The 15,585-nt window shown below is 40.8% G+C and overlaps 1 protein-coding gene across 1 annotated transcript in view; it reads right to left on the bottom strand.

The window, feature by feature from the left end:
- Positions 1-15,585, bottom strand: part of SNTG1 (syntrophin gamma 1) — a 914,265-nt gene that overhangs the window by 724,598 nt on the left and 174,082 nt on the right. Inside the window, exon 2 of the mRNA XM_082259744.1 lies at positions 6,102-6,141. The gene's annotated coding sequence lies outside the window, so the exon portion shown is untranslated. The remainder of the gene's footprint in view (positions 1-6,101; positions 6,142-15,585) is intronic.

The following is a 15,585-nucleotide window of genomic DNA, read 5'->3' as shown; positions in this document are numbered from 1 at the left end:
GAGGTTAAGGAAGAACACACAAGGCAGAGCATCTTACTAGTGCTGCCTCTTGTGTGGGTAAGAATTGTACTGCTCTGATCCCCATCGACACTCCTCTAATATTCATCCCATGTGGGAGGTACATGTCAAGCCCACACAAACAGCAGAAGCAATAAGGGTTCTTTCTTAACCCCTGCAAAAGTGTAGGAGGACTGCTGGAAACTGTGGGGAATTAGCAGGGAGAGATGTAATTTCGTTTGTAGATTTAGCCCAGTGACAGGTACTGTCCCCCTAGCTCCCCATACTGTGCACTTCTAAACCCCCCTGTACTGAGCCCTCTCTGTACTGTGCCTTTATTCTCCTCCATATTGTGTCTTCCTGCCTGCTTATACTCTGCCCTCCCATACTCTGCCCTCCTTTCCCCCAGTACCGTGCCCCCCTTGAACTTTTCCCTCCTGCACTCCTGCCGCCCTGTTCTATGTCCTCGTACCCCCCTTATTACTGTGTCCTCCTACCCCCTTTTACTGTGCTCCCCTGCCCCCATTACTGTGCTCTCCTGCTCCCTGTACTGTGCCCTCTTGCTGCCCTTGTGCTCTCCTTCCCCCTCTACTGTGCCCTCCTGCCCAAATACTGTGCCCTCATGCCCCCCTATACTGTGCCCTCATACCCTCATTGTACTGTGCCCTCATGCCCCCTCTGTATTGTCTCCTCCTACCCCCTGTACTGTGTCCTTCTACCCCCTTATTACTGTGCTCCCCTGCCCCAAGTACTGTGCTCTTATGCCCCCTGTACTGTGCCCTCATTCTCCCCTTGTGCCCCCCTTCCCCCCTGTCATGTGCCCTCCTGCCCCCATACTGTGCCCTCATGCCCCTTTGTGCTATGCCCTCCTGCCCCCTGTACTGTGACCTCCTGCCCCCTCTGTACTGTGTCCTCCCATCCCCCCGTACAGTGTCCCCCTTCCCCTTCATTACTGTGTTCTCCTGCCCCTCAGTACTGTGGTCTGAGGACCCCTGTACTGAGCCCTCTTACTCCCCTTGTGTCCTCCTACCCCCCTGTACTGTCTCCTCCTACCCCCTGTACAGTGCCCTTCTCCCCCCCGCCCCATACTGTGCCCTCATGCCCTCCTGTATTGTGCCCTCCCATCTTCCTTTACTGTGCCCTCCTGCACCCTGTACTGTGCCCTCCTGCCCACTCTGTACTGTGTCCTCCTACCCCACTGTACTGTGCCCTCCTGTCCCCCTGTACTGTGCCCTCCTGCCCCCCTATACTGTGCCCTCCTGCCCCCTCTGTACTGTGACCTTCTGCTCCCCGCAATGTGCCCTCATGCCCCCCTGTACTGTACCCTCCTTCCCTTGTACTGTACCTTCCTGACCCCAATACTGTGTCCTTCTGTTACCCCTGTACTGTTATCTCCTACCCCCCCCATACTGTGTCCTCCTACCCTCTCATTACTGTGCCCTCGTGCCCCCAGTACTGTGCTCCCCTGCCCTTCTGTACTGTGCCCTCATCAGCCCATACTGTGCCCTCCTCAGTCCATACTGTGCCCTCCTGTCCCAGTGTACTGTGTCCTACTGCTCACCTTGTGCCCTCCCACCCTCTCTACTGTGCCCTGCTGCACCCTGTACTGTGTTCTCCTACCCCTTCACGAATTTGCTCTCCAGTACTGTGCTTTCTTGCCCTCTGTACTGTGCTCTCTTTCCCTTGTACTGTGCCTCCCTGCCTCCTTGTACTGTGTGCTCCTGTTCTCCTATTCTGTGCCCTCCTGCTCCCCTGTACTATTTAATCCAACCCCCTGTACTGTATCCATTACTGTGCTCCCCTGGCTTCTTGTAGAATAACACTAATTTTAAATGGATGCCCTACTCACAATTAAAAAGCATGTTCCTCTTACAAGGACTTGTTGGACACACAGAAAACAAAGGTGTCCCTGAAAAAAAATTTGAAATGTTGTCAACTATGTGCATTATTTGAAACACTTTCTGTGCTACTCAGAGATACCACTTTATTTATTTTTACTTTATTTTTAGGAGGCTTTAGAGAAGTTGACCTCAACCCCACTTTCCTCACCCCCCTAAAGCAATATTAATTGAGAAACACTTTTTTTCCACAGGAATAGAAAACAAAACTGTTTTCAAGGGTGCCCTTTCCTTCCTGGCCAAGTGAGAATGGTAATTAGGAAAGTAAATTATGAAAAATACCACTTGGATATATTATGTATAGTATCTTACATTTTGTAAATATTTTATTAGATCTTTTCATGTGACAACACTGAAGAAATGACACTTTGCTACAATGTAAAGTAGTGAGTTTACAGTTTATATAACAGCGTAAATGTGCTGTCCCCTAAAAATAACTTAACACACAGCCATTAAGGTCTAAACCGCTCCCAACAAAAGTGAGTACAATCCTAAGTGACAATGTCCAAATTGGGCCCAACTAGCCATTTTCCCTCCCTGGTGTCATGTGACTCGTTAGTGTTAAAAGGTCTCAGGTGTGAATGGGGAGCAGGTGTGTTAAATTTGGTGTTTTCGCTCTCACTCTCTCATACTGGTCACTGGATGTTCAACATGGCACCTCATGTCAAAGAACTCTTTGAGGATCTGAAAAAAAGAATTGTTGCTCTACATAAATATGGCCTAGGCTATAAGAAGATTGCCAAGACCCTGAAACTGAGCCGTAGCACGGTGGCCAAGACCATAAAGTGGTTTAACAGGACAGGTTTCACTCAGAACAGGCCTCACCATGGTCGACCAAAGAAGTTGTGTGAACATACTCAGCGTCATATGCAGAGATTGTCTTTGGGGAAAAATAAGTGTAAGTGCTGCCAGCATTGCTGGAGAGGTTGAAGGGGTGGGAGGTCAGCCTGTCAGTGCTCAGACCATATGCCGCACACTGCATCAAATTGGTCTGCATGGCTGTCATCCCAAAAAGAAAGCCTCTTCAAAGGATGATGCACAAGAAAGCCGGCAAACTGTTTGCTGAAGACAAGCACTCCAAAGACATGGATTACTGGAACCAAGTATTGTGGTCTGAAGGGACCAAAATAAACTTATTTAGTTCAGATGGTGTCAAGCGTGTGTGGCGGCAACCAGGTGAGGAGTACAAAGACAAGTGTCTTGCCTGCAGTCAAGCATGATGGTCTGAGTGTCATGATCTGGGGCTGCATGAGTGCTGCCGGCACTGGGGAGCTACAGTTCATTGAGGGAACCATGAATGCCAACATGTACTGTGACATACTGAAGCAGAGCATGATCCCCTCACTTCGGAGACTGGGATGCAGGGCAGTTTTCCAATATGATAACGACCCCAAACACACCTCCAAGACCACCACTTCCTTGCTAAAGAAGCTGAGGGTAAAGGTGATGGACTGGCCAAGCATGTCTCCAGATATTTTGAGGGGACAGCACATTTACACAGTTATACAAGCTGTACACTCACTACTTTACATTGTAGTAAAGTGTAATTTCTTCAGTGTTGTCACATAAAAAGATATAATAAAATATTTAAAAAAATGTGAGGGGTGTACTCACTTTTGTGAGATACTGTATATTGGAATAACATAGTATTGGAAAGTTACATGTTCATTAATATTCTGTTGACGTGCATTAGGGCACAATAAAGATAAACAGACAAATTCAAGTCATAAGGCCCAACAGCTTTGTCTTGTTAGCTTAAGTAGTTGGTCATAAAAGAAGGAACAAATGCGCAGTAAAACAGTAGAAATCCCACAGCGGAAATTCTGTTTTGCCTTATTAAAATGTTTTTGCCTGGGCAGCTATACAAATTAGTATATCCAGATGTAGATATAAAATATATTTATGGCATATCCCAGATTGAAAGTCAACTCATCTTTCTTTGAAGAAAACTGGCAAAGATCAAAATTCCTTGCATACTCTATTTGCACACTCAACATAATAAAAAAATAGCTATATGTATTAGTGGGAGAGCTGTATGTAGTAATAATGGTCTTTATTTGACGACAGTTGCCTTTTACTGTGAGGTTGATAAAAGCTAATCTGAAAGAAATAGATGGGAGTTGGGCGGCGGTTGTTGAAAAGACATCAGGAAGCACTTTAACTGCTGCGTGATCTCAACAACTGCCTGTGTAATTGAGAAGGTGAAGTATAGTTAACATACAAAATCCCACCCAACACTAAAAATGTCACTACAGGGAGAGATTTTTTTTCAGCAAACTCTACAAACAAGATCACATTTGCTGGATGTATGAATAAATTGATAGACAACCCAGCTTTGACACCTATTGCCAGTTTTGTTGATATTTATACATTAAATTTACCTAGATAGAACCATTACATAAATCACTCTTGATCACAAGCTTCATTGGCAACCTCTCAGCTAGGATTAACACTGAGCTTTATTGTTCTATACTAGCAAAAAAGGGTATAATAAAGGCAAATTTCCTTACACGTTGCATCATAATCAGAATATATGATGTTTTATCCAACTGCAAAGTAAGAAAAATATTCAGCAAACAGAGGGAATGATAATAGTAACTGCTGCTGGCAACTGGGAGGTTATTAGTAATGCACAGCCTAGTCCGCTTATAATGAATGCATTGTCCAAGGATTTCTAGACTATATAAATCACGCTCACAGTGTGCTGCAATGAGGCAAAAATAGAAGTCATTATCTAAGCTTGCAATCTCATATATCACACTGATAGATATGTAACTGATTACAAAGAACACATATATGATGTACTATGGTATATATTGAATATACTGTATACTATATGTCAATATTCATACAGATTGTATTTTTATATACAGTAGTGTGCAAAAGTTTTTGGCAAGTATGAAGAAATGCTGTAAAGTAAGAATGCTTTTAAAAAAACATATAGTATTTCATCATTTATTTTTATCAATTTACAAAATGCGAAGTGAGCAAACAGAAAACAAATCCAAATCAAATCAATATTTGGTGTGACTACCCTTTGGCTTCAGTTTTAACACATGCACACTTTGTCAATTGCACAAAGTCAGGGATTTGTAGGATTAGAGTCAGGTCTATGATTAACCAATTATACTAAGCAGATGCTAATGATCATCAATTTCATATGTAAGCTGAAACACAGGCATTAACTTAAACAGAAACAGCTGTGGAGGCTCAAAACTGGGCTAGGAACAACTGGACTCTGCTAAAAAGGCATGCTTCCGATGTGGAAACAAGGCTAGGTGTCTCAACTATGCATAAAAACATAGGAAATTGGGTGCAGAAATAAGGCAGAAGGTGCTCTGGACTGATGAGTTAAAATATGAAATATTTGACTGTAGCAGAAGGCAATTTGTCCACTGAGGGGCTGGAAAGTAGTACAATCTTATGTGTCTGCAGGCAACAGCGAGGCATGGATGGTGGAGGTTCCATGCAAGTTTAGGGCTGCGTTTCTGCAAATGGAGTTGGAGATTTGGTCAGGATCAATGCTGTCCTCAAAGTTGAGAAACACAGGCTGATACTTATTCATCATGCCATGCCATCTGGGAGGTGTGTGATTGACCCCAAATTTATTTTGCAGCAGGACAATGACATACAGTGTCATTAGGAGCTATCTTCAGTGTAAAGAAGAACAAGGAGTCCTGTAAGTAATGGTTTGGCCTCCCCAGAGCCCTAATCTCAACATCACTGAGTCTGTCTGGGATTACATGAAAGGACAGAAGGATTTAGGTCATTCTACATCCACAGAAGTTCTCCAAGATGTCTGGAACAACATATATATAATTTTTTTCCCAATAGTTACCAATGCTTACTTCACAGTGTACAGATACAGTATGTATTCTTTCAAGAACTTGATACATGATAAACATTATCATGGAGGTTATTATGATGTAAATGTATTACATTTACATTAGGATTAGGTTATTAAGAGGTAAATTTATTTCATTTACTTACATTATTAGGAGGTAAATGTAAGGTTGACACATTTTGGGATCTGTACATCCTTTCCAGGGCTACATACAAACACATCCTATCCTGAGCAAGTATATGAAACACATTACAACATTTTAAAACAACAAATATAGTTATTAATGATACATTGCAAAAAAGCAAGATATTTACAATATGTTAAAGCAAAACAATAAAAACAAATTAGGGTGTATTACATACCACCAACTTCAAGCTGTATCAAACATGTCCATAATTCATCCTACAAAAGAAGAGAAAAATGTATTAAAATTTGCAAGCTACATTTTTTTATGTATTCTTTTTGTACTGCAAAATCTGACCCCCTGCAGTGCACCTTTTGGATTGGTAATACATAATCAGGAGGACACAGAGCTTCCCAGCTGAAATGAGTTCTTTAAAATTGTGTTTCCCCGGGGAACAGAGGTAATGAAACAATTTGCTACCTTAGAAAGAGGCATATTGAATAAATATCTTAGGGTCTGTGATTCCAAGTAGGCTGAATTTCAATCTGAATTTTTTCTTTTCTTATTCTAACCAACTTTTAAATGAAAGCGGTCATATGACCCATTGGATACATACAATCTTAATCCAGTAAAGTAAGATGCAGTTATATACCAAAACACCTGTGCTCTTTTACTGCGTGTCCCTCCAACATAAAAAATGTCTATTTCTCTATGTGATTAATAATACGATAATCAAAAGGCTTATAAAAAACAACATAAGTAAAAGCCTAATATAAAGTGATAAAAAATGATAAACATAGGGGGCATGGCTTAGCGATGGCAGAGTAAAGACATGTATTCCGGAGCTCTGCACAGATCGGGCCCGGGAACAGCAATTGGAGCCTTGCCGCTTTCTTCTACTTCTTCTACCGGGACATCGGAGACAGCTGCCGACTGCTGGGGAGCCCTGGGGCACCAAAATCACTTCCTCCGCCACGCAGCAGCCAACAGATGTCTCAGCAACTCAGACTCGGTCAGAAAGAAAACTATTACAGTAGAGGAGCTAGAGGTGGCTCTGGCAAATTCCAAACCTAAAAAAGCCCCTGGGCCAGATGGGCTCCCTCCAGCTTACTACAAGGCTTCTTATGAGGTCCTGTCTCCACATTACTTTTCCGCATTTAACTCTCTCACAGAGGGCAAGCCTATGCCTTTGGATGCTCTGAGAGCATATATTTCTCTGGTCCCTAATGATAGGAAGGACCTTTCTCAATGTGGAAGCTACTGCCACATAACTCTTTTGAACACAGACTTAAAGCTGTTTGCCAAAATTTTGGCGAATAGGCTTCTCTCTCACATCTCCCATCTAATTCACTGAGATCAGGTGGGATTTGTATCCCTCCGTGAGCCCCGAGATAGTACTATCCGGGTCGTTAACCTGATACATGCTGCCAAAATTACTTGGGATCCCCTTCTTTTACAATCTGCGGATGCAGAGAAGTTCTTTGATAGGGTCAACTGGCAGTTCATGCGTGCTATTCTAGAAGACATAGGATTAGGGTCATCCATGCTAACCTTGCCCCTCAGCTGCTATCAAGGTCAATGAAACATGTTCTGATTTTTTTACGATAACAAATGGAACATGCCAGGACTGCCCCTTGTCGTCCTTATTCTTTACACGCTCCCTAGAGCCTTTTTTATTCACAATACGGGCAGATCTCGGAATTACGGGTTACTGCAAGGCTTCCGGAGATCTTTCTTAACGGACCCATTGGTGTCTTTGCCCAAAATGATCCAATCATTGCGTACATATGGCCACTTTCCATCTTTTATATACATTTCTTGTATATAAAAAAGGCAAAAATGGTCCCTGGGACCAGGCGGGTCTGGTTAATGCATTAAATTTACTTGCACGTGGTGGAGCACTGAATTAATTTGAAGGAGAGCACTTCTATTGTTAAAGCGGAGTTCCACCCTAGTTATACATTTTTTTATAAAAATACCCCCGGGACAGTCAGGGCTAGCACATTCCACAATGGCTAGCCTCTGATCTGTCCCGGGTTGCACTTACCTTTCAGGAGAAATACTTACCTTGAAATTGTCTTCTCCAGCGCTGCCATCTCGGGTGTGGGCAGCTTGAAGCCAGCGCGATCCTCTTCCGCGTCCTCTTCGGTCCTCTTCCTCCTTCTTCGGTCCCACGATGCACTGCACCGGCCCCGACGTCACTTCCGGGTCGCGCACGTCATCCCTCCACAGCTTCTGGGCATGCCCAGAAGCTGTTTAGAAGGGAATGACGCGCGCGCCCCGGAACTGACGTCGGGGCCGGTGCAGGCGCAATGATTCCTGGGAGCGATGACGTTCAGCTCCCAGGAATCATTGCAAAAGCCAGGAAGTGACGAATCGCCGTGGCCGCCGAGGGGAGGAAGAAGGAAGTAAGGTGAGTATATTTTCTCTAAAAGGTAAGTGAAAAAAAAAAAAAAATTGCGATTATCCATTTGTTTTTCAGGTGACCGGGAGCGAGAAGATGGAGGTAAGTATAAATTTCGGGTGGAACTCCGCTTTAAGCATGGTTTTTTGATTACAGAGACAGTCACAATTCACAGGGAACTGTCACTATTCATAGTGGACTTTTAATATTTAACTCTTTTGTGATATATTGGTTTTCTTATATTATTTGATTTTGGTACACAACACTTATGTTAGTGATCTCATCACGAAGGTCCCAATTACTGGATTTAAATCACTTGAGTTGTGGATTAAGCATTTACTATTTTTTATTTTTCTATTTTTATCATTTTTGATCACTTGATATAAGGCTGTTAATTATGTTGTTTATATAAGCCTTTTTTGTTATCTTATTACTCACATAGAGAGAGAAATATACAATTTTTTGGAGGGACAGTAAAATAGCACTGGTGTTTTAGTATAGAACAGCACCTTTACTAGATTAAGATTGTTTGATTGTGTGCACTACACTTAAAGAGGCAGCAGTTATGTGTTAGACTTGAATATTTTACTAGAGTGGGCGCCTTCAGGATGTGCACATACAATTAGATACATAGGGGGAGATTTACTAAAACTGGAGCACTCAGAATCTGGTGCAGTTGTGCACAGGGACCAATCAAGCTTCTAACTTCAGCTTGTTCAATTAGGCTTTGCCAATAAAACCTGGAAGCTGATTGGTTACTATGCATAGGTGCACCAAATTCTTTGTGCACCAGTTTTAGTAAATCTCCCTCATAGCCTTGGAATATTCTCCAAGTGGTACTCCTGACAAAGATCATGATCTGAAAAACACTGTATACCACAACTTAATAAACAAATAAAATGTCGTGTCCCTTTCTTTAATACTGGATATATTGGAATTGTGAAATGGAGTATCAAAAAGATTTGACACCAACAAGTAGGACCTTTAGGGCCTGATATGAATGGTGTAACTTTCACATTGAGGCTGATTTACTAATATATTTGAGAATGTTCATACAATAAAATGTTCGCAGTTTCCAATCATGTCATTGGACATTCTCAAATATTTAGTATAGCAGCCTCTTTCTCAGCTTCTGTATTGCTCTCACTATATTTGGTAACCATTTCCCACTGCCCTTTATTTCTGCTCCCATGTTTCAATTGTTTCCTCTCTTTATGGAAAGATGCAGACACGGGAGCTTTAATGACAAAGTGTTTGCTGTTAAAGTTATCAATATGCAACACATATTAACATCTCCATAAAATTGGCAACTGCAGAATTTCTTGCTTCCCTGAACTGCCATGCAATAAAATAAGGTTCATATGGACTGCTGACAGACTGTGCCCTTCTCTGAGTCTAACCATAGACATTAGATGATATTCACCTGATCTTGGGGAAAATCTTATGCTTGTGGACAGTTCTAGGCCTGCTGGCAATTTCTGCTGTATTGTTCTAGCAATCAGACTTGTTGGAAAACATGTCGTGTTCACTACCATTTCTACCTGGTAAGTTGATGCCAAGCTCTTCACTCCTTGCACTCTCTACTGAAACAACATGTAAGCTTGGCCTAGTGTTTATGCTAATATAGAACTTGGCAGTGCTTTGGGAAAGTTTGCCCTGCAATTGGGTAATTATACAGCCTTAAAGTGACACTAAACATTATCCTGAAGCACATTTTCTCATGGCAGTCCTCCTGGATCTGGATTTCTCCAGCTCCAGCCCTTGTTGATCCACCTCTTCGCAATGGCAAAAGTGTTCTGCACCAGCAGGCCAATTCTAAGCTCACCCAACACTGCAGCAGTCTCCCAGCATTGGATGCTTCATGCACCCTCTCCCTAAGTGCAACTTGCAGTCCATACACCACATACAAAGTCTCATTTCATCTCATGCTGCAACTCAACTTTGTCTTCACTACTCTGATCCCCCTAGTCTAATTGTTCCACGGACCACTACTTATGCTTCATGAGGTCCCTTTTTGCAGGACCACGGGCTACATGACATTAAAATAAAGGTACACAAATATTGAACATGGAAGGTGATTCATACATTACATTGTTCTCTCACATGCATAACAATATGCATGTTAATATGATCTAGTCCTATAACTGTTTATAGAGAACAATCATCTTTTAAGGCTCTACATCCATAAAATGTATAACTTAAAGTGATTTTAAAGTCTTGCGTTTTTTGTTTTTTTTAAATAACAAATGTGTTATACCTACCACCTCTGTAGAGTGGTTTTGCTCAGGGCAGCCTGGATCCTCCTCTTCTTGGGTCCCTTTTTGCTACTTCAGACCCCTCCCACCTTGCAGCTTGCTATGGGGGCACCTGAGCCGAGCTGCAGCTCCGTGTGTCCATTCAGACACGAAGCTGCCGTTCGACCCCGCCCCCCTCTCTCTCTTCATTGGCTAACTGACTTTGATTGAAACTGGCCCTGCTGCTGTGTCTCAGCCAACCACAAGGGAGAGTCCAGGATGGCCGAAGGACTAGTGGACATCACTGGATAGAGATGGGGTTTGGGTAAGTATTAGGTGGTGCTGGGGAAGCTGCTACACACAAAAGGCCTTTTATCTTAATACATAGAATGCATTAAGATAAAGAAAAACATTATGCCTTTACAACTCCTGTAAAAAAGATGAAGGGCAGGTCATAAAAATGTACCTGTCATTCATTTATGGGGACATGGCATGACAGTTAATTAAAAAAAAAAAAAAAATTATTATTAAAGACATTTTTTATTGGTTATTAAAATACTCTATATGATTGGCCATTATAACTCCAATATTGATTGGGCAATGGTATTTTAATTTTACTGGTTAATATTATTACCTTTTTGTTGATTGGTCCAAATTACACAGAAAATTCACCTTGAGCCGTTTGGTCTCCCCTATATAAAGAAGAAATTTAACGGTTAAATTCAGTCAGCGGGAGCAACAGATAAGAGGTTCAGGAGTTTTGACCCTCCCGCCCGCCCTGTATTCTGTTTTGTCACGGTCTTAGTGGTTGTGGGATGTTTAATATTATTTGGTGGTATAGGCTGAGCTTTTTGGCTAGCCTACAGTATAAATATGTATATGTTTAATATTTCAGTTGTGGTTAGTTTGGGCTTTAGGGCCAAGCTATACCATTGTTTTAAATCCCACATGGTATTTTATAATATTTAATAAAGGCCATGGCCGTTTTTACCAATGCAAGTTGTAGTGTCAATTTTTTTGTAAAATTAATCTAATATATATGGGATATTTAATTATTTCTCTTTTATTTGGAGTTCTGCCTACGGCACCATTATGATTTAAATAAAATCTAATTTTTAAATTTCATTCTTTCTGGAGAACACATTTTTTGGCTAGCTGCTGATAGTGGATGTAAACAACAGTATCAATATCAAAATCCAGCTTGTTCCTGCATAATTCCTTCCATTAAAGCTGCCAGTTTTATATAAAGCAGGAAAACTAGATGTGGGTGAGACTATGTAGGCACATTCTTACTTGGTTCCTATGAATATTACAAGAAATACATATTGAAAACTTTGTTCTTCAGATAAAAAGATTGATAGGCTATGAATGTGTGTTTCCATTTGTAATTGCAGCTCTGCATGATGTCAACATGTCAATGACACCTCAATCTAACTTGAATCTATGAACATGTAAAGCACTTAACTCATCAATTCATCTTTCTATGCTTCTGACAGCTCACAGCATTCTCCATTAATTGTTTTGCCTGTAGTACATTTCAACAGCAAAATCAATTGTTCAGATAGATTAATAAAATGCATAATTAATCCAAAAATGATATTTGAGGTTTACTCTTGTGACTTGAAGATGATTAAAAAAATGCAATTGCTGGTGATTACGCATGTTATTTATGAAAGTTTGTGTCAATAACCCTAGCTCTGTAAGCCCACCTTTTAAGTATACCACCTGCAATTGTATACAGAATCAATATTGCTTAAAAACCAATTAGTCCCAAACAATTTAATTGTCATCAATGTACTGCAACACTTTCTAATTTCAAAGGGAAACATTTCTTTACAGAGAATTGGAAGCGAACAGTGTTGTGATTTTCTACAGCTAGGCATTATATCTAGTGATAAAAAAATGCAGCTTGACTGACTACCTTACCTTATATATAGCTGTCAGAGGAACAGCTTGTTCCTACATTACTATTATTGCAATTCATCTAGCATACTGTGGTTTGAATATGAGAAGATAAGGACAAATGAAAGAGAAAAAAATGTAACTGGCTGTCACCAATTGTGTAGGAAGAGTCACAGATAACAGACAAAACTCTGGAAAGCAGAAAAAAATACAAACCACAACTTTTGGGTATTGGGCATACAAAGTACTGCTTATGCAGGAGTTTTTGAACCTAAGAAGCCTATTGCATAGTACATGTCAAGCTGATGGAATTACAATAAACCTCTACTTTTGAGCCTCATACATACAGTATATGGAAAAAAATTAGTCTATCACGCCATAGTCAAAAACAGATTCTAATAAAAGCAAATATTTAAAAAAACAGGCTAATGTTAATTTTAATAGTCAGTCCACTTACAATAGTTTTTCAATATTTTGAAGATTGTTCTGTTTCAAATGTCGTTTTATGCCTTGCCATACCTCCTTCGACTGAGTCTGTCTGGACAATATGGTCACATGCTGACTTGGCACTGTCCACAGGCAGCTTAACACTTCAATAGAACTCAGAAAATTGATCCAACGCAATTTTTCTTCAGCTAAATGAATGTCTTTTCAAGTGTAATACGACATTGGGTTGGATTTGCTAAAGGCAAATAGACTGTGCACTTTGAAATTTCAGCTGCCCCAGAGCTCCAGTGCATATTTTTATCACTGATCACTGTATTAGTGTCACTGGTTCCTGCAAAGTGTCAGTTAGTGTCAGACTGTTCATCACAATATCGTAGTCCTGCTATAATTCGCTGATCTCCACCATTAAAAACAAATATATAAAAATGTCCGTATATAACCCATAGTTTGTAGATGCTAACCAATCAATAGATGCTTATTGGGGTTTTTTTTTTTACCAAATATTGGTCTATTTTTTTTTTTTTTAAGGGATATGTTTTATAGCAGAAAGTAAAAAATATTGTTTTTTTTTTTTTCCAAAATGTTTTTTTCTGTGTATAGCGCAAAAAAATTAAAAACCCAGTTGTGATCAAATACCGCCAAAAGAAATCTCTATTTGTGGGAAAAAAATGACATAAATTTTACTTAGGTACAGCAATGTATGAGCGCACAATTGTCTGGTAATGTAACGCAGTGCCGTTTCGCAAAAAATGTCCTGGTCATGAAGGGGAGTAAATCTTCCAGAGGTCAAGTGGTTAAAGGAAACCTTTAAGGATAGAAATATTGGCGCTGCCAAAGCTGAATTGCTTTTAAATGTGCAGGCTGTAGGGATGTCAACTGCAGGATAAATGTATAAATAATATAAGATCACATAAGCAAAGTGCTTCTGAGATCGTACAACATCCACTACTAGGAAAAAAATATTACACTACTGTGACACTCTACAAATTAGGACTAGTGGAAAGATTTTATTGACTTTGACATTAACAAAAATGAAATTATGGGGCTTTGCAGTTTCAGTCTTTAGGCTATAAACATGTTTTCAGTATTTTGTCAAGCTCCTCTTTAACAAAATTGCATTATTAATGGCTTAGTTGATATTCACAGTAGATTAACTGCAGTGGTCACAATCTTATCAATATATCAGAATTGCTGTCTGCAAGCAGAAACCCTTTTTATAACTATTAGCATGAAATCGAATCAACTCAAGTGCACATTAAGGATATAAAACTAATGCTAACCAAACCCATATTCGCTAGCTATGTTATCAAAATAAAGCATAATTTTAATAAAATCACCTCTAATATGGTGAAAGTATTCATAGTGAATAAAGTGTCTATTTACATAGCAAAAACAAGCTATAAACTACCTTCAGTTAACTAAGACATCAGATGGACTTTATTTAAAAATATGTAGATAGCTTATTTTACTAAATATTGGGAAACTTTAGACAATCATCTTGAGGAAATATTTGTAAAGTTGCCTGATAATAAGAAAATGAACTCAGAAAGCTGTGTCCAGAAAAAAGCAGGCAGAGGCTAAAGGATTGTTCAGTTATGCCATGGTCTTCCTGCAGCTGATTTTTCCTTATTATTTACCCATACTTTGTTCTCCATTGTGCCTTAGTGTACTGATAGCCATCTTGATATAGGCAAGGATTTTCTTCCTCATGTCAGAGCCTCCAGTAAGGAGAATAGTACATAGCACAGCACTGACTTTACCAATTCTCACTCATTCTACTATTGGTCAACTACAAAAGAAACTTTGAGTCATGCTGCAGATATACAGCTAGGAGATTGTGTGCCTAGGAGTGCCTAGGCGCACTCACATACCAGGAAGTGCTCAGCTTAGGAGTGCCTAGGCACACTCACATACCAGGAAGTGCTCAGCTTAGGAGTGCCTAGGCACACTCACATACCAGGAAGTGCTCAGCTATATTTGGGGAAACTCCAGGCAAATAGTAAGTTTTTCAGGGTATGGCTTACGCACAATATACATTTCTAAGTGTTTCCTTTACCACTTTAGCTCCGGAAGGATTTGCCCCCTTTCTGACCAGGCCACTTTTTTCAACTTGGCACTGTGTGAATTTAACTGACAATTGCCTGCTTTGTTTACATAAGCAGGCGGGTCTTCTCTCCGTTTACCGGACGATCGGGGGAGGAAGGCGGCAATTACCGCCTCTCCTCCCGCGGCCCGCCTCCCGCTGTGTCTAAACACAGCAGGAGTGCGCCTCTGGTGCTGCATGCACACCACCGAAAACCCTTCCCCTCCAGTCACGTACTACTACGTAACTGGACCCAGGGGAGCTGCACTGCCACAGTAATATTACTATGGGCAGTCAGCAAGTGGCTATTATAAAAAAAAAATATTTTTGAGTTCAGGCCCACTTTTGGAACAAAGTATTACTAACCAAATAATAATTCACGAAAACCAAAGTCCCTTCCATGGTGCTTAATAGAACCATCTTCCCCACACCAATCTAAAATTATATATAAATTATGTAGCGCCAAAGGATAAATAAATAAATAAATACATTCAGTGCCGGTTCACATTAGGGCGACCTGTGAGGCGACCTGGTCGCCTCACAGGTCGCTGCAGGTCGCCTCCCATAGGGAAGCTGCGGACCCGTTCTAATAGGAGTGGCACAAGTCGCTCCGACCTAGAAAAAGGGTCCGGAGCTTCTTTGGGGCGACCTG

This window comes from Pelophylax lessonae (assembly GCF_965119305.1).
Source record: "Pelophylax lessonae genome assembly, chromosome: 5".
Taxonomy (NCBI): Eukaryota; Metazoa; Chordata; class Amphibia; order Anura; family Ranidae; genus Pelophylax; species Pelophylax lessonae.
This window is presented reverse-complemented; position numbering and strand designations above follow the sequence as displayed.